Source organism: Ursus americanus, chromosome 19, assembly GCF_024610735.1.
Source record: "Ursus americanus isolate L20-20 chromosome 19, mUrsAme1.1.p, whole genome shotgun sequence".
NCBI lineage: Eukaryota > Metazoa > Chordata > Mammalia > Carnivora > Ursidae > Ursus > Ursus americanus.
Genome location: NC_142145.1, coordinates 24406468 through 24431109, shown reverse-complemented (window position 1 = coordinate 24431109; position 24642 = coordinate 24406468). Strand labels below are relative to the sequence as shown.

General features: G+C 48.4%; 1 long non-coding RNA gene across 1 annotated transcript; it reads right to left on the bottom strand.

Annotated features, from left to right (window-relative positions):
• Positions 1-71: 71 nt before the first annotated feature.
• Positions 72-24354, bottom strand: LOC123787373 (uncharacterized). The gene is made up of 6 exons (XR_006778187.2): positions 23405-24354; positions 23021-23111; positions 22258-22438; positions 19216-19391; positions 16309-16408; positions 72-2213 (listed from the first exon to the last, which is right to left on the bottom strand). It is a non-coding gene; the product is annotated as an uncharacterized LOC123787373 (long non-coding RNA).
• Positions 24355-24642: the final 288 nt, after the last annotated feature.

Below are 24642 nucleotides of genomic sequence, written 5' to 3'. Positions count from 1 at the left end.
CGCTCCCCGCCCCCAGCCGCCGCCGCCGCCGCCGCCTCCTCCCCGCCCCCCGCTCCCCCCCCTCGGGCCCTCTGCTCTGCTGGTTCCACTGCGCAGTGGCGCGCCCGGCTCCGGCCTCGTCACGTGGCCGTCTAGACACCCTGTCGCTTTAAAAAAAAAAAAAAGCGATTGTGTTTCGCAAACAACAGATCGGGTTTCTAAAAGCTATTTCTCCCCCCGCCCCCCCGCCACCGCCACCCCCTCCCCGGTCTGTAAAGGGGGGGACCACTAGGGGGGGCGAGTAAAGGTGGGGAGCTGAGGAGCTCCCAGAATCGACTGAGACCTGGCAGGACTCAGAGGAGAAATGGGAAGACCCGAAAGCACCGAGCGGGCTTCGCCGGCGGGTTTTGGAGCGGAACGAACCGGTCGATGGCCCGATTTAGACCCAGCCCGCGGAGCTTCGCAGTGGCTGTCCCGCGCGCTCGCCCTAGCGCTTCATTCATTCGTTTTGTTTTAAAGGCCCTGGCGGCGGATCCCCTGGCCGCGCGGGAGGGAAGGGGGAGGAGAGCGCTGTCTCCGTTTAAAAGACATTTACACCGGACTGGACCGAGGCCCTGGGAAGTGTGCGCTGGAGGGAACAGCCGGGCCGCCGAGGGCGGGGAGGCGGCGCGAATGTGACCTCAGCGGCGGCCGCGCGCTCCCTCCCGCCCTCTCCCGCTCCGGGCTCGGGTTTCTAGGACTGCCTGGAGAAGTGTGTCTTGTGCACAGCTCTGGAATGCATTTGGCCGGCTGACGAGCTGCGAGGGGCAGCATCCTGGCGGGAGAAGGGGCGGGGGCGGGGGGGGTGCTCTCCGGCCCGCCGCCGGCAGGTTTCCTCCGGAGCCCGGAAGACCTCCGGCACCCCGCCTCCCGGCGCGGGAAGGTTACCTTTCCGAGCAGACCTGCCTAGGGCATGCATATGCATGCACGGCCTGTTTCTGTGTCCTCTCGGCCACGTAGCTTTCAAGGTGCTTAGGGTCATAGAGTTTATCCCCTGACCCCAGGTTCGGGAGAAGCACGGACACAGCTGGCAGGTTACTGCAAGGAAATGGGTAAGGCCTCGGTAGGGCACAGGACCAAAATGATGCGTTTGTTTCGTGAAAGCTGATGGTACTCGAAACGATTTATGTAGATATAAATATATATATACATACATATATAAATACACACACACACCACTGTTGATGAGGCCATTAGTTGGCATGGTGATCTAACCTCAAAATTATTCAGTGAAATAAAAATTTTTTAAGTCATTTACAACTGTGCTATCAGGACAATAATGAAAATCATGGGGATGAGATGAACCACGAATCTTTATAAAAGGTGAAAGGTACTATTTTCATTATTCCATTTAAACTATCTGTGCTTAGAAGGAAAAGGGACAGATGAATCTTAGCTTTACAGCCCCCTCCCCTCCAGCAACTTCAGAGGGCTATGACTCACAGTAGATGCTTAATAAGCATTTAGGAATCAACAGACACAATGGGCATTTGGATCACTCCCCCCAGATCTAACAAAAGCACCTTTGGAGGTAAAAATGGGAGAGAAAATCAGCAACATTGATGACACCATCATCTCCAGGCAAAGGAGCCCTGTAGCCTACTGACAGTAAGACGGACATGGGGTGCCAAGCAGTGCAGAAATGTGTGTAGGACAGGGCAGAAGCTAGCATTCTAAACATTTACTTTGTAAGGCCACATAGCTGCAATTGTATAAGGTCATAATTTTATTGTAAATTAAAAATGTTTCCTATTGAAAATAGCATTGAGTGTGTGTGTGTGTGTGTGTGTGTGTGTGTGTGTGAAACTTTGTAAAGAAGCACCTTGCAAAGACAGCAGCCAAGAAAGCCCAGGAGGAAATGGTCAAAGGGGAGGTTTGGCTCTGGGTGATCCCATCATCCCAGGTGGGAAAGACAAAAGAGATAAAAATAAGATTTTGGGGAAATGTATAATATACTCACCTCAGAAAGACTTATTAAGAATCCCAGACTGGAAGTCAGAAACCCTGATTCCAGGCTGGGGCTCTGCCCTCTGGGGAAATAACTTGCACCAGTGGGGATCCTCTCGTTCGACGTACACTTGGCAGGGATTAAAAAGCTTTCTGGGCAAGTTTCCTGCCCTCTCGGGGTCCCATGGCCTCTCTCTGCTCTGGGCCTCGCTAGAAGATCTTTGCTTTTCAAGAGAGGCGAGGCAAGGCTGCAAAGTGACAAGAAGACATAAATAAACAGAAATCAAATGTCATAATTCTAATTAAGCATCTTGGCTAAATGGAGAATCTGAAGACTCTTTTAGGAATCCGGCCAGTGGTGCTAATACTCTGTGATGAGAGGCCAGAGCATGCACACGCGCGCGCGCGCACAGAGCAGGTAGGCTCAGTGGGTGTTTCAAGTGCTGAATCTGACGTCACGGCTTGTCTGAGTAGAACATGCATATACTTGCAGAGCTATGTTCCCATATAGTGTAATTGTGGGTGTTTTAATTCAGGCGTCACCTCTATCTTACCCTCTGTACACGGCTTTCCTCCGTTTTACTACCCTAGGTAGATGGGTGGGATGCCGGGCAAGTAGCTGCAAGGACAGGCGCTGCTCTCTGGCTCTCCATCCGGCATCCCCCGAATCAGTTAACATCCCAAGCCTTCCTGAGAGCCAGCCCCACCCCGCTGCATTCTTGTTCCTTTCCTTTCCAAGAAAGAAGCCGGGCCATGGAGGAACTCCTGGCCGGCTGGTGTGCCTAGAAAGGGAGTTCCTTTCCTTTCCACGGGTGCAAATGAGACTGACAAGTACCCCGTTTCAAACTATTCTGATCCTTTAAAAAAAAAAAGTTTAGGAGTTCACCAAACTATTGTGAATGAGTTTGATTCTAATCACTTGCTGGCAGGGAACATGGAATAAAATATCTCATTTGCAGTTGTTTATTTCCTGTTGTGGCTTCTATTTTCATCTTTTAGTCACTTTGGTGATAGTAATCAAACCCTAATCATGGTGCAGCCACAAGTCACAGAGACCAAAATAACTCACAGCAGAGTTCTGACAAACAAGGATGGAGTCAGCTAAAGACCCGGCTACTTAATCACTGGCCACTGGCACCCAGCGGTCTGCGGGGGGCTGCCACTTGACTGACCTCCCACTAAGCATCTAGAGGTGGGAGGAAGCCGGAGGGAAGCTGCTCCAAGGCCCCGGGGCTCAGAGCAGTCAGGGCCCCAGAGTGCACGAGGAAGGACAGCAGCCCAGGGCGGAGGACACGGAGGAGAAGCAGGTGAACCTTCCACAACTATCAGGGGAGGGGAAAGAAGGAGCCAAAGAGAAGCCAGGCTTCCTCCTTTAGGGCCTTTTCTCATTTCCAGCGGTTCCGGGAAGAGAGGGGCAGAGAGGCCCCAAAGCTCTTTGGTGGGTGTGTGCTGGTAGGGCTGAGGGCAGGGGTGAGGATTTTCTTCCCGCAGAAGCCAAAAGAAGAAACCATTGAAGAGGCCAAAAAAGTGTTGGAAAAATATCGACATTTCTTGCACAACCGTCCCCTGAAAAATGTGTGAGTGAGCTCTAAGCCTTCCTGAGCTGGCAGCGGGACAGATGGAAGCAATGGTTCATGCACAGAAGACTGCATGAGTGCGGCCGATGTGACAATCAGCGCTTCTTGGCTTATCTCGGGAGAACGAGAACCTAAGTGAATGAAAATGCATCTAATTCACAATCAAATAGAGAGGCTGTTCGCCCCGACTCATCAAATATTCTTGTAGCGCAGGCACGCTGTCAGCTGATCCGTGTAACACGTGCCAGCATGAGAAGAACATTGTTACGGAGGAACGAGAGAAACATCCACAAAAAGTAAAGATCAAGGACCACAGGGCCATCCCGATACGCAGTCACACACAGATCTGGTTTCCTCCAGGGAGGGGCACTGGATGGCCCACGAACTGAGCAAGGCGGGAAACCAGGGCATAGAACTTTGTGTACTTTGAGGAGTCTTGCACCGTGTGAATGGGTTACTTACTCAAAAAAAAATACAGGTTTCATGATTTTTTTTTTTTAAGAAATCCCTGCCTGCTTTTCTCATTTCCTAAAATTTGCTGTTCTGATGTCCTTGTAGAAAAAAGGACTAGTTGGCAAGGTCCCACGTGGAAGTGAGGCTGTAGACAGCTTCTCTCTCGGTGGGGCAGTTACTACAGGAAGGCCGACGACAACAGAGGCCAATGTGTCATCCCAGACGGCATGGGTGGAGGCTGCCTCGTCATGACCCTGGCAAGAGTCAGTGAGGAAACACGCCAGTCCTAATCAAAAGTCATTCTAGATATCAGTCAGGTGCAAGTCCTAACCCGGGACGGACGGCCTCATAAATACTGAAGTCGCGACGACCAGAAGCACAGAAGGGAGTCGGCCCCCTCTGAGAACACGAGAGCTTTGCTTTTTGGAACAGCAGTGTGTTCACATGCCTCTCCATCCATTCAGCCAGCATCGACTCAAGTCGTGGTGCCAGGCACCAGGGGAGACCATGGAGGGATCTGAGGGTAGAACCAAAGAGCCTCACGAAGTGCGTGATCTAGAAGGGGGCTAGAAATGGGAAAAGAGTCAGCGCTCACCAAATGTGACCGAAGCTCCCCCCCCCACCCCGCAAGAATGCAGGTGCTTGCTCGGGCAATGGAGAACTAAGCCATTTATTCTGTCTGGGAGGGAGGGGTGTCGAAAAGTTTCTCAAAGAAAGAAATACTTCAGACTCGATGGGCTCCGGTGACAAACCAGGCAGAAGTACTCAAGGTGCGAACGGTCACATTCGAAAGGACAACACGAAAGAAAGAAAGAAATTGTAGTTTTCTGTCCAGTTTGAGCCAGCTCTTCAAAACCCACGCCATGCTTGTCACTGCAAGTGTACGACTTTGTCTAAAACCAGCCCTGAGCCTCAGGAGGTCCGTGATGGAGGCGAGGCCCCTGCCATGGGTGGTGTGGGGATCATCGCCCTCCGAATACAGCTTTTTTCCTTTCTAGGAAGACATGGCAGGCCCCACACCAGAACGTCTGCAGTTACAGCAAAGCGTCTCCTCAAATAACTGGAGAAACTTCCACGATCTCCCCTTCTCAGATCAACGGTTGGGCCTCACTCGTGTGGGACTGGTTCGTGTCAGGAAACGATGCCAGTTTCAACACAGGGGGAAGGGAACTTCGGCACTGAAGTAGGCCTCTGACAGCTCGGTAATGGGCGTTCTTAGATAACGCTCTCAAATGCCGAAGACAAAAAATCGTTAGTCCCCGCTGCAGTATAGACAGATACATGATTTGGATGATTCGCACAGGTACTAAAAAATAGGATTTTAAAGACAGCAAAGCAGGGGTGCCTGGGTGGCTCAGTCAGTTCAGCATCTGCCTTCAGCTCAGGTCCTGGGATCGAGTCCCACGCGGAGCTCCTTGCTCAGTGGGGAGTCCGCTTCTCCTTCTCCCTCTGCCTCTGCCCCTCCACTCGTGCTCGGTCGCGCGCTCGCTCTCTCAAATAAATACATAAAAATCTTTAAAATAAAGGCAGCAAAGCAGGAAAATAAAAGTTGAGCCTAACTCGGACACACCCTGATGAGCTCTGGAGTTATTCCCCGCTGTCCAGGCTTCAGGCTTGGGGGCGGGGGTGGTCTTCATTTGGGCCTCCATTTTGACCTCAAATTTTCTAGCTGGCTGCTTCTTTCCAGCTTGTCTCTTCTCTTCTCAGGCAGAAGACCCTGAGGGCAAAGCGTCCCCTGATGGGACCAAAACTACCCCCACAAGCTATAAGGACCGCCGGGAGCCAGCAGACCCCGCCCAAGATTGACTCCAAGACCTTGATCAATTTGACCTTTACTGTTTTACCGCTGGTACCCACCCACCTTTGCCCCACCCGGTCCTTGCATAAACCTGAAAGTATTTTCAGCCCTTTGGAGATAGTCTTTGATATTCGTATGCCATCTTCCCGGGATTGGCCCCACGGAAGTAAATTCTTATTTCATCACCCCTCATTCCTCTGCCTTTGGATTTTTGACAGCAGGGAGCGGCTGAACAGGATCTGTTTGGGACCCCCCACAGCCACGTGCTCTTGCACTCCTGTGCCCTGGCTATAAAGCCACACTAGAAACAAATTCCCCCTCCCACCAAAAAAAACCAAAAACAAAACACAGATTCCCAGCTCCTGGTCGAATTGGATTACCAAATTAACCTTTGCTGTTTTCTGATTCCCTCCCCCCCCCCCACCCCATTTTTATCTTTCCCATTCCAGAAGTCATTAGGCGATGAATTTGGTGCTCATTTCTGCCTCGTAAGTGCTGGGTGGGATCGAAGGAACGAGACATCTGGTAATGGTGAATCAGCCCCGGCCGTGTGCAGAAGGGGGGCATGATGTCTGCAGTAGACCAGAAGAGTCATGGTGACCACACATGCTGGTCCTGGCACGTTCTGGGACCCACCAAAGGAGCCCAGCCCCATGAGTGATGGTGAAGGCATTTCTACTGGCGAGGACCTCAAGGAGCAGCAAGGACCCTCAGCCCAGTTTTAGGATCAAGTATATTTTCCTGCCATGACTAGCTTCGAGGCCCTGGGAAAGCCTGTTTCCGCAGTCTGTCTGCTTTCCTAATACAACAAACAGGGAATTAACATCATCTTGTGTGTGCCAGACTTAGTGTGAGGCTCCCAGCACAAAGCCCTCACCCCGGGGTTGCTGGCGGGGCGCGGACACCGCGCCAACACAAGCACTATGTAAAGGAAGCCGTATAGAGATGCTAATTATCCTGATTACCATGGATTCTGAGGGCGGGGCCGCCCTGTAAGCTCGTTTTGCCTAACCTTCCCGGTAGGAAATGAAATGAAATGAACTTCTACTGGAGTTGGCGATCAGTGTCCTAGGGATAGGGTAATGAAGAAGGAGGCCCTTTTTCTCGTGTCTGGGACTTCGTGTAGGTTTCTCTAGGACCAGTTGGGACAGTGTCAAAGAAGGAAGGCCAAGCATCAGAGTTTAAAAACAACCAACCCAATAAGGCTGGGAAGTCGTTTTCCTAGAATGAGAGAGGGAGAACACAATAAAAAGCATTTCTCGTTCTTTTCTAGCATGACTATGAGTCAGAAATATTTTCCTATTTCCTAGAAATAACTTCGTTGGGAATTATGACGGGCAAGGAGGAGGAAGTAAGAAGAGGGCCACCTTCCCAGGGGAAGGAGATGCCCAGCGGGGAGGGAGGGCGCCCTGCAGAGCTCAGTCCCGGTCCCCCACCAAACCCAGGCTTTCCAGGTAGGGAAATACATACGGTGAGACTTAGCATTGCTTCAGTCTGGCTGTCGGTAAGGGAAGATCAGAAAGCGGCAGTAGCGTGAGGTGGGAGCTAGCAGCCAAAGATGCAGAAACAGTCAGATGCCAAGGCTCACCTGTGCTTTGGACGGCAGCCCCACAGAGCCACCTGCTTATGTGACATCTCCCCTTGGATGTCTCAAAGATGAGCTCAAGGTTCTGTCCCAAACAAGGGGTCCTTTTCCCAGAACCTGTTTCTCCTCCAGAGCTCTGCCCTCAGAAAGCCGACCTGCTTCCCTCCAGTGGTGGGAATCCGTCTTTCTCCCTCATTTCATATCCAAACCAGCCTTCAACGCCTGGTCAATTTTACCTTCAAAATGACCGCTCCACCTTCTGCTTTTCCCCAGGTCCTTGCACTGCCACCTGCACCAACGCAGGCCACCAATGCTCTCTGGTGAGTGGTGCACACAGCGCTTTCTTCACTCCACTCTTCCCTAAGATCACTCAACAGTCTTCCTACAACTCTTGGAACAAAGACAAAGTCTCTTCCTTGGCCTACAAGCCTTGGGTGACATGGTACCCCTCCTTCCCCTCTCTGTCACTTCAGTGTCTTCCTTCCACCGCAGGGCCTCTGCACAAGTTGTCTCTCAGCCTGAAATGTTTTTCCCTCCTCTCCTAAGGCTCTTCCGGGCTCCCAGTCTTAGAGATCAGGTCACCCCGCCCATCACTATGCACCTTCAGAGCCCCAGGCATCTCCATTTTGTAGCACTTACAACACCTGAACTTCTAGATTTAATTCTAATTCCTTGGTTAATGACTGTCCTCCAATCCCCAACTGTAAACTCTGTGAGGTCAGGGGCTATGTGTGACCATACCTCAAGCCCTGTGAGAGCATAGACTGGAGACAATTATTGTATCAGAGGAAGCACAAAGCACCCCAGCATTGGAGCCAGAAGTGCTGTGCTCAAGGACCAAGTCCGTCACCGTTGGCTGTGTCACCTAAGACCTCAATTTCCCCATAAATGAAATGGTCTTGAGATCCAATGAGTTAACTTATGTCCAAGAACACTGTAGAGATGGAGCTACAGAATCGAGAAACTCCAATCAGGTATTTCCAAGCCTAACATTGAATAGTTTCTGCTTCTACAGGCTGGTAGACCAGTAAGCCCTCCATTTGTGGAATCACTGCTGGATGCATTTGTATAGTAAACGTGTTATTATTTCACGGCTATATATGCAAATATACAGCTCAGGTCCCTTCCTCTTTTTCTCCTTGAACTAACAAGAGCATATTAAGTACAATCTCATGATGAAGATGGTGAAGAAACTGACACCAAAATAACGTGAAATGGATCGTTTGTTTAAAATTGCACAAACACGGGGCGCCTGGGGGGCTCAGTCGTTAAGCATCTGCCTTCGGCTCAGGGCGTGAGCCTGCTTCTTCCTCTCCCACTCCCCTGCTTGTGTTCCCTCTCTCGCTGCTGTCTCTCTTTCTGTCAAATAAATAAATAAAATCTTTTAAAAAAAAATTGCACACACACTCAAATCTTACCTTTAAAAAAAAACAACAAAAGGAAAACTGCCAAAAGAGGCCTAGGAAAACAGATATAGGCTCACTTGTAAAAGCCCCAGAGCCCTAAACTGTTGGCAGGGTTCTGGCCCCGTGTTTGTGCAATTATGTTTCCAAAGGAGTCCCATGTCCCTTGCATGTGCTTTTGCATCTAACAGATCCTGATGGAAAGAGAGGGTGGTCTCAGGCAGTGGGTGGGGTTAGAGATCCCCATCTCTGCTCCTGGCCCTCCTTAGGCTGAAGGGGAAGGCCTCCTCCTGGCACATCAGTCTTCTGCTGGTTCTCTGTCAAGCCAGAGAGACAACAGGCCCCTACTCTGTGAGTACTAAATCCCTCAGGATGCCAGAGGAGGGGGGACACACCCATTCCACCCCCCACCCACCTCCCACCACCCTGCCACGAATCACACTCACCCTTAACCCCAGCCAGCTGTCTCCCAATGTCCTCCACTGGCTTGAGAAATGCAGGGGTAGAAGGGCAGGTTAAATCCCAGCCCAACTGGAAAAATTCAGGCCTCCAGAAGACACTCAACAAATGTGTGTTCTCCTCCTCCTTCTCTCCAGGTAATGGATAGGGACCGCCGGGGGTATTTTCACCTTCCCAGAGAATACGCTCCGTTGCTCCAGAATTCCACCGTCCCCTCTGCCTCCGCACAGCCTTCCAGCCCAACACTCAATCTCTCATGGAATATTCTTGACACTTGAAAGGATCTGGCCAGCACATGAGCCAATGTGGCTGCATTCTTTAATTAATATTTATTGAGTGTCCCTATTAGGTGCCTGGCAAGCACGGTATGTAGCTAAAATATCTATTTCCTTTCCTCTCCAAGAAAGTACATTCCTGGACAACCCAGGAACGCTGACAAGCCAAGTAAAGGAACAGCACACTTTGACAAGAGCAAAACTGAGTTGGGAGTCAGTGAGGGGACAGAAGCAGTACACAGGGGTCAGGAGATCGGAGCTGGTGTCCTTAGGTCCCAAACCGGCTATAGGACACCCAGCAGGTAGTGTCTCTTCTTGTTATCTGTATCTGCACAAGCGTGATTGATAATATCACCCTGTCTGCTTCCTAGGGATCTTGTAGAAACTCGGTGATATCATGTAAGTGATGCCTTTTGAGAAGTTTAATACACTATACGAATTCCAGATGTTTTCCCCACGTAAAATCATTGGTGCCTTTCTTGGTAGACACAAAAATTGACTCAGGTTTAAAAGAAAGGAAACCCAGGGAGGTCAAAATCTGACAAATTCTAGTTTGAGCAAGAGTTTAGATTCTGCAGCTCTGATCCAAACTATGGAAGAGCTGCTTTATTCTTTGAAAAATACTAAACATGTTTATCTTCAGTTATATGTGTGGATATGTGTAATACACCTCCCCCCACCCACAGACATTTGGAGGAAGGGGAGTCCTTTGGGGTCCCTTTGCAAGAACTGGAAGCTGCATATCTGCAAATGCAGAAAACTAGGCAGGTACAATATGAATAAATTAGACCATGAATTGATATAATATAATACATATTAATATAATAGGTGTGCAAACGTCAGAATTTTATTTTCATACAATCCTGGCAGACATGTAAATTGGTATGATCTTTCTGGACAGCAGGAAATAATTTGAATCAAGAGCCTTAAAGGGGACGCCTGGGTGGCTCCGTTGGTTAAGCATCTGAGTCAACTCAGGTCATGATCTCAGCGTCTTGGGATCCAGCCCCAAGTCAGGCTCCCTGCTCATCGGGGAGTCTGCCCCTCCCCCTGTTCATGCACGTGCTTGCGCGCTCTCTCTCTTTCTCTCTCTCTCTCTCACATAAATAAGTAAATAAAATCTTTTTTTAAAAAAGCCTTAAAAAGGTTCATATCAATAGGGGCATCTGGGTGGCTCAGTCCGTTGGGCATCCGACTCTAGGTTTTGGCTCTGCTTGTGATCTGGGGGGGGGGGGTGATAGAATTGTCCCACCGGGGAGTCTGCTTGAGCTTCTCTCCCTCTCCCTCCCCCTATGCTCCCTCCCCCCTCAAATAAATAAATAAAATCTTTTTAAAAATGTTCCTAACAATAAACAAAATGTGGTCTATACACACAATGGGATATTATCCAGCCATAAAATGGGAGGAACTTTCTGACACGTGCTACAACATGGATGAATCTTGAACACGTTATGCTATGTGAAATAAGCCAGTCACAAGCCTACAAATAATTCTGCGACTTCACTTAATCGGAGGTACTTAGAGGAGTCAAATTCATAGAAACAGAAAGCCAAACAGAAGTACCAGGGGCTGGAGAGAGAAGCATATGGGGAGTTAGTGTTTAATGGGTACAGAGTTTCAGTTTTGCAAAATGAGAAAAGTTCTGGAGGTGGAGTGTGGCAATGGTTGTAAAACAGTGTGAATGTACTTTAATGCCACTGAACCACACGCTGAAAAATGGTCAAGATGGTAAATTTTATGTTATATATATTTCACCACAATTTTTTTTGTTATTTTATTTAAAAATTTTTATTTATTTATTTGACACAGAGAAAGAGAGAGATAGAGAATGAGCAGGGGGCAGGAAGAGGGAGAAGCAGGCTCCCTGTTGAGCAGGGGACTCGATCCCAGGACCCCAGGATCATGACCGGAGCTGAAGACAGTTGCTTAACCGACCGAGCCACCTGGGCCCCCTATTTTACCACAATTTTAAAAAGTTTTCCTAATTTATGACCCAGTAATCCATCTAGCAATGTATCCCAAGGACATAATCAGAAAAGATGGCAAAGATGTTTGTATAAGACTGTTGACTTCAGTCTTATTTTTGAAAAACTAGAAACAACCTAAGAGCAAAATAATAGTAGAATCAGTAAACAGATTAGAGAGCATCTGTTGGGAGGGGCGCCTGGGTGGCTCAGTCGTTAAGCGTCCGCCTGCGGCTCAGGGTGTGATCCTGAGTCCCGGGGATCGAGTCCCATATCGAGTCCCATATCGAGTCCCATATCTAGTCCCATATCGGGCTCCGCTGCTGAGAGCCTGTTTCCTCCTCTCCCACTCCCCCTGCTTGTGTTCCCTCTCTTGCTGGATGTCTCTCTCTGTCAAATAAATAAATAAATAAAATCTTAAAAAAAAAAAAGAAAAAGAACATCTGTTGGGAAACACCATGCAGCCATTAACAAGCTTGCTTCAGAAGAATATCTCACTACACGGCCAAATATTCGTAGAAAGAAGATTCAAAACCACCTACCTGGGGCGATCTTAATTTTGGAATATGCGTACTGGTATATTTTGCAAGGAAAAAAGATCATAAGAAAACAAACCAGTGGTTATCTCTGGGTGGTAGGGATTATAGATGCATTTTTATGTGCTGCTTTTTATGTTTCCTAATGCTCTGTGATGAGTCTGTATGAATTACTTTCGCATGGGGAAAATGATAAATTAATATGAAAAAGACTTTAGAGCCCACAGGAGTGTCTCTGGATCCCTGCTGGGTCTGGGTTTGCTGAGGCAGTGGTTGGCACAGGCAAAGGGTATGATTCCAGTAAGCTCTCCTGCTGAGGAATCAGACCGGGACGTACACTGTCTGTCTACGAAGCGCCCAGGGCACCGTGCGGATATTTGTGACAAATATTTGTGATTAGGTAACTGTGACTCCACATATTTTGTGCTGCTTTGGGGCATCTGCAGTAGTGTTGCTGAAACTTTGGGGATATTTATATCAGCAATCGCCTAAAGATTAGTTGTCAGAAGTAGGAAAGAAACATAAGGTCGGCTGTGTATTTCATGCTTGAAGAGGATGTGGTTGACAAGTATGATTCATATGGGTTTAGCTAAAATGTCCAAAACAGTCTTCGTTACATGTTAAATAGAGGTATTGGAAGTTGACCAACTGAAACTATAAAATATATTTGAAGAAAAGCTTCCATTTTCAATGGCAACCAAAAAGATAAAATACTTAGGGAAACCATTCCAAAAATATGCATGATCTATACGAAGAAAATTTTCAAACACTACCGAGGACTTGACTAAATGAAAAGACATCCCCTCTTCTTGGGTAGGAAGGCTCAGTGGTACAAAGTTGTGAATCCTTCTCAAATTAATGTATAATTTAACTTGATCCCAATGGAAATGCCAGGAGGATTTAGGCAAGGGATGTGCAGGGGAACTGACCACGCTGACAGACTAAGCTTAGAGTTTAAATGAGAGGCAAACGCCAGCTAAAAATTGAAAAAGCAGGGGTGCCTGGGTGGCTCAGTTGGTTAAGTGTCTGACTCTTGGTTTTGGCTCAGGTCATGATCTCAGGGGTGCGAGATCCTGTCAGGCTCCGCACTTAGCAGGGAGTCTGCTTGAGTTTCTCTCCCTCTGCCCCTCCCCTGCTCACGCACATACACACATACTCTCTCTCTCAAATGAATAAATAAATCTTTAAAAAAAGAAATTGAAAAAGCGGAGTGAGGGACAGGGACGAGTCCAACCAAATGTTAAAAAACTTTATAAAGCTGAGTAATATTCCATTGTGTATATATACACCACATCTTCTTTATCCATTTATCTGTTGATGGACATCTGGGCTCTTTCCATATTTTGGCTATTTTTTTTTTTTTAAGATTTTATTTATTTATTCGACAGAGAGAGACAGCCAGTGAGAGAGGGAACACAAGCAGGGGGAGTGGGAGAGGAAGAAGCAGGCTCACAGCGCAAGAGCCTGATGTGGGACTCGATCCCGTAACGCCAGGATCACGCCCTGAGCCAAAGGCAGACGATTAACCGCTGTGCCACCCAGGCGCCCTGGCTATTTTTTTTTTTTAAGATTTTATTTATTTATTTGACAGAGAGAGAGAGACAGCCAGCGAGAGAGGGAACACAAGCAACGGGAGTGGGAGAGGAAGAAGCAGGCTCCCAGCGGAGGAGCCTGATGTGGGGCTCAATCCCAGGACCCTGGGATCACGCCCTGAGCCGAAGGCAGACGCTTAACCGCTGTGCCACCCAGGCGCCCCTTGATATTTTGGCTATTGTGGACATTGCTGCTATAAACATTGGGGTGCATGTGCCCCCTCAAATCATTATTTTTGTATTCTTTGGATAAATACCTGGTAGTGTAATGGCTGCCATTTGTATCCATGTGGATGGAGCTAGAGGGTATTATGCTAAGTGAATTAAGACAGAGAAAGACAAATACCATATGATTTCACTCATATGTGGAATTTAAGAAACAAGAAGATGAACATAGGGGAAGGGAAGGAAAAATAAAATAAGATAAAAACAGAGAGGGAGACAAACCATAAGAGACTCTTAACTATAGGAACCAATGGAGGGTTGCTGGAAGGGAGGTGGGTGGGGGGAAAGAGGAAATTGGGGGATGGGCGTTTAGGAGGGCACTTGATGTAATAAGCACTGGCTGTTATATGCAACTGATGAATCACTAAATCCTACCCCTGAAACTAATAATACACTACACGTTAAAAAAACTTGAATTTAAATAAAAAATGTTTAAAAACACTATAAAGCTTTATAATTAAAATAATGTTTTACTGACACTGCCATAAATAGAGAGATCCATGCAACATAATTGAGAGGTCAGAAATTGGTTTAAATATATGTGGTTTTGGTCAATTATTTCTCAATTAAACTTTTGAAAAAAATATATAATTTTTTCAAAGAACCCACTTATGGCTTTGATAATTTTCTATGCTACATGTCTATTTTCTATTTTGTTAATTTTCACCCTTTTTTTTAGCATTTTCTTCCTTTTTTCTTTGTGCTTAATATGCTTTTTTCCCCCTTACTAATAGAAAAAGGCACTTTGGATCACTGATTTTTTGCCTTTCTTCTTCTTCTTTTTTTTTTCCAAAGATTTTATTTATTTGACAGAGAGAGAGAGCATGAACAAGCAGAGGGAACAGCAGGCAGAGGGAGAGGGAGAAGCAGGCTCCCGCTGAGCAGAGAGCCGGACGTGGGACTCAAACCCAGGACTCCGGGATCATGACCTGAGCAAAGGCAGACACTTAACCGACTGAGCACCCAGGCGCCCCTTTCACCTTTCTTCTTTTGTAATATTTTTTTTGTTTTTGTTTTTAATTTTAAGTTTTTATTTAAATTCCAGTTAGTTAATATTCAGTTTAATATTAATGTCAGGTGTGCAATTGAATGATCCAACACTTTCATACTCTTCTTTTGTAATATATGCATAAAATTGTGCAGTTCTTTCAGTATGACTTCAGCTGCAAGTTTTGACAGTTTTCATTGTCATTTTGTTAAAAATATTTCTACTTTCCATTTGGCCACAGGTTATTTTATTTATTTAAAACATTTTTTCAGGTTTGTTTATTTATTTATTTATTTATTTATTTATTTATTTAATTTATTTTTAAAATTACTATCTGCACCCACCATGGGGCTGGGACTTTAAGATCAAGAGTCACATACTCCTTCGACGGGGCCAGCTAGGTGCGCCCCCCCACTGCTTCCCACCACAGGTTACTTTAGAAGTATATTGCTTGGTTTCCAAACATGTGGAGGATTTTCTAGCTATCTCTTTGCCTCTTAGTTTCACAGTGGTCAGAGAACATACTCCGTAGGATTCCAAGTATATACGAAATTTAGTTTTGTATGGAGATGGTACCTCAAACCAGTGGAGAGAAAATGGATATGCAATAAATAGCATTGGGACAACTCAATGAAGACATGGGGGAAAGAGCACTGGTTATCTACTTCATTCCATACAACAAAGGAAATTTCAGATGGAGCAAAGATTTAAATAGAAAAACTAAAGCCATAACTATATGAGAAGAACATAAGAGGGAATTCTTCTAAAATTTCAGAGTGAGAAGTTTTTCTAAACTCAGAAGCCTTAAAAGATTGGCAAAGGTAGCCTACGTAAAATACGCAAATCTCTGCTGGCCTGACGTACCATAAACTCACTCTTACAGGTGAGGTGAGAGGGCCAGTCCTGGGGAAAGTAGGTGCAGAACTCGGCTGTGTCAGAATTTAGGACTCAGCCAGTTTCATGGCCATGAGAGGAAGCAGGGGAAGAATTCAAAATCCTGGGACATGAGGAGAGCCAAGCATGTCGCCATGTTAGAAAAGCCTATGGAGGGGCGCCTGGCTGGCTCAGTCGGAAGAGCATGTGACTCTTGATCTCGTGGTCATGAGCTGGAACCCCACACTGAGTGTAGAGATTACTTAAAAAAAATAAAATCTCAAAAGAAAAGAAAAGAAAAGAAAAGAAAAGCAAAGCATATAGGGATCATTGTAACTTTGTCCCCAACTTGCTGGGAGATCTGGAACATGTGCTTTCGTCTCAATTGTCCAGGCCCCTGACTGGATGTGTGGTCATCGGTAGTGGAAGCCGTCCAGACTGAGCATATTGGGGTAGCTGGGGGACTGGGTTCCAGCCAGATCTACGTGCTACCACTCAACCAGCCCCCGACCACAGACACATCCCTAAATCCCAGTGCGTCCCAGTTCCTCAGCTATCAAACAGGGGTGTCATGAGAGGCAGGGGTTAGAAACACCAACTCCGAAGTCACACTACCTGGATTCCAATCTTGGCTCTGCCCCTTGCTAGCGATGCCCCTCGCAGTCACATCTGTAAACTGGGTTGACAAGACTGGCACCTTCCTCTTAGGATTGTCCTGAGAATGAAGGAGATGAATAATTTGATTAATATATGTCAAGCACTTAAACAAGTACCTGACACCGACTCCATGATCTGTGAGTGTTAGCTGTAGGGGAACTCTCATCTATCTTGTTATTATTATTTAAATGGAACTGTATTTTAAAAACCCCAACTCTGATGCTAAGAGAGAGATGACTTCATTCGTAGGCAAAGACGAAACTTCAGACCCTGACATAAGAGGTGCTGGAAAGCTGGAAAGTCTTTCCCTTGGGAATTATGCACTCAGAATCGGGAAGAACTTTAGAAATGATCAATAAGACAGATCATCCGGCCTGTCTGAGGACTTTCAGGGACTGAGAATTCCCTGCTTTCAAGGAAAACTGTTCTTCCCTTGGCGGACTTTCTAGTTAAAAGGCTGACCCCACAGGGAGCTGAAGTTTGCCTGCCTGTAACTTCCACCCATCCATCCATCTCCTGCTTTCAGCAGCCACGCGGCCAAGATGATGGGCTTCCGCGGGCCAGCTCCTGCACATGCTTACCGCATCCTCCCCTCCTCGCCTGTGAACTGAACATGCCCTGTTCTGTCAGGCGATTGTCCCAGATCCCTCCCCATCATGGTCACCCTGCTCTGGGGATCCTCTGTTGGTCAGCACTTCTGCTGAAAGTTGGAATGGTACCCAGATCACAGGAGTTTGGGTCTGGAATGTCCTAGGCTGAGTGTTGAACGAATGACTGAATAAAGTAGTCCAAACAGTAACATAATATACCAGAATGTCAACTCCCTTTTATTAACACAGCCTCAGATTGTATTAGCATTTTCAAGAGAAGCTTCCAGAACTCACTGGCTTGGGGATGCAGGCATGCCTCCCCAGCCCTTCCCTCCCTGGAGAGATAAGGCTTATAGGACCCACTGACTGCTGCCCACCCCTCTGGGAGAAGGCCAAAGAAGGCAGCACAACACCAAAACAAAAAAAAAGTGAAATCAGAAACAAGCACCCTCATTACACAAAGAAAGAAGTCTGGCAGTGACCAACTCAAAAAGCCTGTCTCTCCTGATGGACTCAGGGTCATTGGGGCATTCATCAGTGCTGCCCAACAAATACTTCCGGTTCCATTCACAGGCACAGACTGAAACACATTTCCTTGCCCCCTTGAAGCAGGTGTAGCCACGTGACTTGAGAGTGCAGAGTCAGCCTGCGGTCAACGTGTTCCCATTTTCCCGCGCTTGGCATCATGCACACACGGAGACGAAACCCTCTCAGCGGGGACCTCGCAGAGCAGAGCCCCCCTTCCCACCCACCCCCACCGTGCCCTGCCCCTACGCCCCAGCCAGTCCACCATGGACAGTGGACTACAGGCGAAAAATAAATCTTTGTTGCTTTACCACTGGGGAAGAAGAACACCCAAGAGGATGTCTACTTGTACCTGTGAAACTAGCCTAACGCTGGGCAGTTTGGAGAACAGAAAATGAAACCCCATGCACACAAAGCTGAGGAGGCCCACAGGGAGAAGGTCTAGAGCCCACCATTCCCAGCAGTGAGCCTGGGAGTCTCGTGCCTGCCTCAGGCCTCAGTTTTCTTACCACTAAAAAAAGGGGATTTAGCTCAGAGACCTTCCGCTAAGGTTCTGAAGTCCATTAGAGCACACAAAAAGACATTCTTTAAAAGATTTTATTTTTAGGGACGCCTGGGGGGCTCAGCTGTTAAGCGTCTGCCTTCGGCTCAGGTCATGATCCCAGGGTCCTGGGATCGAGCCCCGCATCGGGCTCCCTGCTCAGCGGGAAGCCTGCTTCTCCCTCTCCCACTCCCCTTGCTTGTGTTCCCTCTCTCGCTGTCTTGCTCTGTCAAATAAATAAATAAAATCTTTAAAAAATAAATAAATAAATAAATAAATATTTTATCTTATTTTTAAATAAACTCTACAACCAACGTGGGGCTCAAACTCACAACCCCGAGATCAAGAGCTGCATGCTCCACCAACTGAGCCAGTCCAGTGCCCCAAAAAGGCAATCTTACTACAGGATGTCCTCATTGGGGGAAACTGAGTAAAGGGTCTACAGGATCTCTGCATTGTGTTTCTTACAACTGCAGGTGAACCTATATTGCTCTTAAAAAAAAAAAAGTTAAGGGGCCCCTGGCTGGTTCAGTTGGTAGAGCAAGTACTTTGGGGTCCCTGGCTGGCTCAGTCAGAAGAGCATGTGATTCTTGATCTCAGGGTTGGGGGCTCAAGCCCCACTTCAGGTGTAGAATTTACTTAAAATAAATAAATAAATAAAAATACTTAAAAAAAAAAAAAAAGATAACCCAACCTTAAAGCTGAACTCAGTTCTCGAAGGACAGCTTTGTGAGTTTGATGGTATAATTCTGCAAGAGAGAAACCCCTCTAAAATCCTCCATGGGATGTCCTGGGTGTAGGGCAAGTTGGCCCTGTCCCCCGTTCCTCCCCCCTGCCCATGACTCTACTCCACCGATTTCCAGGCCTCCGGAGAAGTCTCTGGAGACCCATTCAACTTCCAACAATGGGAAACCAAGAATTCCCATTCCCCTGCTTAACTTAGCCACAAAAACTAAATATTAAAAAAATACAACAATGTAATGCCATAATAGGCGTTCCTTCACAATGTGAAAACTTTCAGATAGCTGCATTTTTGAGTGCTGGAACGACAAGTAAATTCTGGTTGTCATGCTTTTCACTTTTCTAGATTTTCTTCAATAAAAGAAATTATGGGAACAAAAACCCTTTGTTTAAGGAAACAATACAACTCCTGGTCACAGTGGCAGCCTAGTGAGCCCGACCATTAGAGGACGTGACAGAGATAAGTACCTTTAGGGAGCATTAGCCTGGTGACCCTGGGCCAGTCGCTTTATCCCTGCGCGGCTCAGCGTCCCCTTCGCGGGACCTCACGTCAGTCTTCTGATGGCCCTTTGAGGTCAGAGTTCGAGACACAGCTGCGGGCAGACTCTGTCCTTCCAGCTCCAGCGCGGCCTGTAACAGTCACCCTATAACAGAGCTGGAGTCACCAACATTTCCCCCGCCCCTGATGTTCCAGGCATGAAACTTCCAGGGATCTAAGCACACGGTAGAATCTGAGAAATCTGAAAGACTAAGACTAGTCCGACTCATGCCAGGTGAGATCTGCAGACACAGCACAGTAGTTGGAGATCCTCTTTAACAGTGGGTAAACTGAGGCATAGACGAATAAAAGTCTGGTGTAAGGTCACCTGGGTTGGTGCTGCTGCTGCCCTTCCTCGAGGTTCCCTCCCGGAAGATGTGCCTGTACCCAGACCTGTCACTTGGTTACCGCACCACAGAGCCATCCGGTGGAAAACCCCCGTTAGCAGGGATGGGCACAGCTATTAGACCACTCTAGATTTTGCCTCCTGGGGGGAAAAGAGAGGCCTGATGGTCTTTCCCAGCTCTTAAGTCTGATGCTTGGAAATAAGGTGATCGTATCATTTGTAAACGTTTTATTGATGTATAAGTTACAGAAAAGTGCATGGGTCCTAAGCATACCTCTTGGTGAATTTTCACAAACCGAATCCATCCATCTCATTGGCTCCCAAGTCAAAACCCAGAACATCGCCAGCACCTTGAAGCTCCCTCATTCATTTCCTGCCAGCTACCCCCAACACCGACAACCACTCTTCTCACTCCTCACACCTGAGATTGCTTTTGCCTGCTGTTGAACTTTATATAAATGTGATCACTACATTACTTATTTCTTTAGGATTTTAAGTAATCTCTACACACGATGTGGGGCTCGAACCCACAACCCCAAGATCAAGAGTGCCAAGCTCCACCAACTGAGCCAGCCAGGCACCCCTAATGTACTTTCTTTTTAAGCAACTAAAAATTTAAGTTTACCTGTAGAGGAATTTCAAGATGGCATTGTTTTTGGTTTGGGCAACATGCAGCAAACTGCTTTAAAACCTCCCTATATAGACATGAAATGATTCAAAAACCAAATAATGGCTCAGTTGTTAAGTGTCTGCCGTCGGCTCAGGTCATGATCCCAGGGTCCTGGGATCGAGCCCCACATCGGGCTCCCTGCTCAGCAGGAAGCCTGCTTCTCCCTCTCCCACTCCCCCTGCTTGTGTTCCCTCTCTCACTGGCTGTCTCTGTTAAATCGATCAATCAATCAATCAATCAATCAATCAATCTTAAAAAAAGAAAAAAGAAAGAAAAAACCAAATTATTTTACTCTGCCTGATCAACTCACCAGCAGAGTCCCATCAGTCTCTCTCAGGATCTCTGGGCTCCATTGTTAGCCCATCCCCTTCTCCTTCAGACACCTAAGTCCTGGCATATTAAAACCCTAGCCAGACCAGTTTTTTTTTCCTTTTTCTTTTACAATAGTTTTATTTATTTATTCTTATTTTTTTTTAAGATTTATTTATTTGAGAGAGAGAGTGAGAGAGCGCAAGCACGAGCAGAAGGGGCAGAGGGACAGGGAGAGAGAATCTCGAGCAGACTCCACACTGGGTATAGAGCTGACCGTGGGGCTCGATCTCATGACCCTCATATCAGGATCTGAGCTGAAACCAAGAGTCACACGCTTAACCGACTGAACCACCCAGGTACCCCAGAACAGTTTCAGATTTAAAGAAAAGTTGCAAAGAGAGTGACAGTTCCCTTATACCCCGTACGCACTTTCCTCTATTGTTAACATCTCAACGTTAGGACGGTAACTCGACTCAGAAACCGCACCGGTGAACTATTAACTCTATACTTCAATCTGACTCCACCACGTTTCCCTAACATCCTTCCCTCTTCCAGGAGCCACCTAGGATACCCGCTCATATTTCCTCCTCGTGTCTCCTTAGGCCCCTCTGGCTTTGATAGCTTCTCAGATTTTCCTTGTTTTTGATGACCTTGACAGTTTTGAGAAGTCCCGCTCACGAATTTTACAGGACGTCCCTCACTTGGGTTTGTCTGATGTTTTTCTCATGGTTAGACTAGGGTTTGGGGGGGAGAGGGGAAATGCTGTTCTCAACACATCAGATCAGGGATGCATGTTAGTAACAGGCCTTACCGCTAGTGATGTTGACCTTGGTCGCCTGGCTGGGGTAGTGTTCGCCAGGTATCCCCACTGCAAGGTTACTCTCTCCTACCACTGTTTCTGTACCTCACCCTTTGGAGCAAGTCACTGAGTGCAGCCCTCACTCAAGGGGAGTGGGGATTAAGCTCCACTTCCTTGAGGGGACAATATCTACGTAAATTGTTTGGAATTTTCTATATGAGAGATCTGACCCTTCTCCCCCATTTATTTATTTATTTATTTATTTATTTATTTATTTATGCGCCCATCATTTCTTTGTAGCAGTTTGAATTCCTTCATGGATGTTTATTTTATACTTTGGATTAAAATCCAATGTGACATTATTTATTTATTTACGCTCACACTGTGCCAGCCTTGGCTATCAGGAGCTATTTCAGGTTGGTTCCTTTAACAGATCTCCACCCTCTTGATCTTGGAGCACTTCCTTCCTTACTTTCTGGCACTATGAGCTGCTCCAGGCTCATCTTGAGTATTTCCTGCCCTAGGCCTAGAATCAGCCATTTGCTCAAAGAGTAGATTGGCTTTTTTTTTTTTTAAGATTTTATTTATTTATTTATCAGAGAGAGAGCACAAGCAGGGGGAGCAGTGGGCAGAGGGAGAGGGAGAAGCAGGCTCCCCGCTGAGCAAGGAGCCTGATGTGGGATTTGATCCCAGGACCCCAGGATCAGGACCTGAGCCAAAGGCAGATGCTCAACCGCCTGAGCCACCCAGGCGCCCCGTAAACAAGTTTAAATCTAGATTGGTGTTTTGTGGGGGTTTCCCCCCATTTTGGTTTGTTGCTATGATTTAAGTAGCTATGTGCTCACCTGTGTGCCTACTGTCTCTTCTTCCAAATGGTTTTCAGTTTGCTTGAAGCCACCTTCCTCGTTCACTGTACTTAGACTGTGGTGTAGACCCGCCCCAAGTGAGTCAGGCTGCAGAGCTGGGAGAGTCAATTAGAGAGGTCCTCCTCTGGCAAGGCCTCCGACCTGCCAGCCTGGAAAACTGCTATATAAAGATAGATAAGTAGCCAGCTAGACACACACACACACACACACACACACACACACACACACACACACACACACACGGGAGAAGGCACCAGAGGGAGGGCGACAGAGGCATTTGCTCCAAGAGCTAGTGTTCAAAGGGGAAAAACAGGGAGGCACTTGGGCAATCCAGCACTGCAGGTCTGAGCTGGCCTGGGGTTTTAGCATAGGAGGAGTGAGCTCCTCAGAACAAGACCAATTAAAACCTTTTAAAGTAATTGTTCCCCTGCCTTCTTTCAAAGGGGAGCCCTAATCACCTTCTCTTCATTCTTCCCACCATTCCACCATTTTAAATTAAACCCTTTGCTTCTCTCCCGCTGCCACATCTGTGGCCCGTCACAGAAATGCCACTGCACGTGTTTGTTTGCTGGGGGGCTGTGGGAGGGGACCCCGACATTGCTTTGCTTCACACGCAATCATAATGGGCTCTGTCCCACTGGCACCCCCCAACCCCACACCCGCAGAGCAGAGGGGAGGAGGCAAGGGGCCTGGCAGGTCGCCAGAGCACTGACCAGGCAGTAAAACCTCATGGCTGTCTCACCTGGGTGTCCACATTACTCAGCCTCTCCGAGCCTCGGTGGTACGGTGGGCAGGGCCTCCCTGGGTCAGGGCCATAAAGCTGTTACGGCTCCCTGAAATGTGACACATCAAGTTGACATCACCCGTCCACCTTCATTCTTCTCTCCCTCTATCAAAAGTCCCTCCCCGTCAGGCCCTTCGTGCCCCTCCCGACAGGTCCTTTCACAGGAGGACGGTACAAAGGTCTGAAGGTTCTGAAGTGATGGGATGTTTCCCCATGGTGATAGGATAATATATAATTAATGGACCTGCACAGATCTGAAGGTGACCTTGACCTTGACTGAGCCATAAACATCACAGGAGTTAGGCACAGAGTACTCCCCTGAGAACAGCAAACTGCTTTCACCTCTTTCGTTTTCACTCTCACTCCACGCTGCCTCTCCATGGTATCAGAACATTCTAAGGAAGGAAAACCCAGTCTCTTAATGGTTCAGACAGCTCTCTGGGAGTCCACTCTCCTAACACTGGCCGGGAGGGGCAGCGATGTGCCTCAGTCGCTCAGCCAGTTGGTGGCAGGGCAGTGACGGGAACCTAGGCCTCCAGACGCCTCTCGCGTCTAGGCGCTTCCCATAATGGAAGGCTTCGCTCCATTAAAAGTTATTTTAGGGATTCCACAAGCCCACCACCATCCCCCCAAAGTGGAAAATTTATGTAAACGAGTCAAAATAAAGCAACAGTTTCTTAATAAGTATGTTTGGAGTTTCACTCTGGACTCAGGCGAGGGGATGAGGACTTAAAGGTTCCAGTGTTCTTCTCTATACAGCGAGACTATTTTTAACAATTTAAGGACGTATTCAGGTCCACATCAAGTCCAGCAGCGCACACCCCCAGACTACCCCCTCAGGTTAGGCAGGGCGCTGGTTCCGCCCGGTCCTCTCCGACGCGTCCCCTCCGGGTGACCCCGGCCCCGCCACCATCGCTGCCTCCACCCGCATGGCACAGGGTGCCAGGCGTGGCCGCGGCGTCTGCCCGAGTCCCCTCCGTAACTGCATCCTTCCCCCTCTCCCCCCAGCTCTCCCCCCGCCCCGTCCCACTGGGCGGTGAAGGGCCAGGCGTCGGGGGAGGGGCCGAGAGACGGGGCCCTGCGGTCCCGCCGCCGCCCGGGCTGGCGAGGGGGCGGGCTAGGAGCCCGGGAGGAGCGGGGAGAAGGAGGGGAGCATTATTCCACGCGGGGTGCAGGGGAGGCGAGGGGGTGGGGCTGGGGGAGGCGGGGGACGGGGGTGCTCCCTGCTCCTGCGAAATAACCGCCGGGAACAGCCCGGCTCCCACCCGCTTCCGGGCCGCAGGGGGTCGGAGGCCGGGGTAGCTCGGACCGCGTCGAACGCCGTGCCGGGCTGTGCGCGCGCCCGGGCCCCGGCTCGGGGGGCGCCCGAGGGGGGGGGGAGGAGGGCGGCGGGAGCGCGCGCGCGCGGCGGCGCCGCGCAGAGACCGGACCCGGCAGTGCGCCGTCTGCCCGGCGCCGCGCTCCCAGTGCCCGCGCCGCCTCCCGGGGCGCCGCGCGGGTGGCGCAGGTAGAAGCTCAGCGGGGGCGGGGGCCACCCCAGGGCTCAGGTTCCAGCTGCTGGCCCGGCCCGGTGCTGCGCG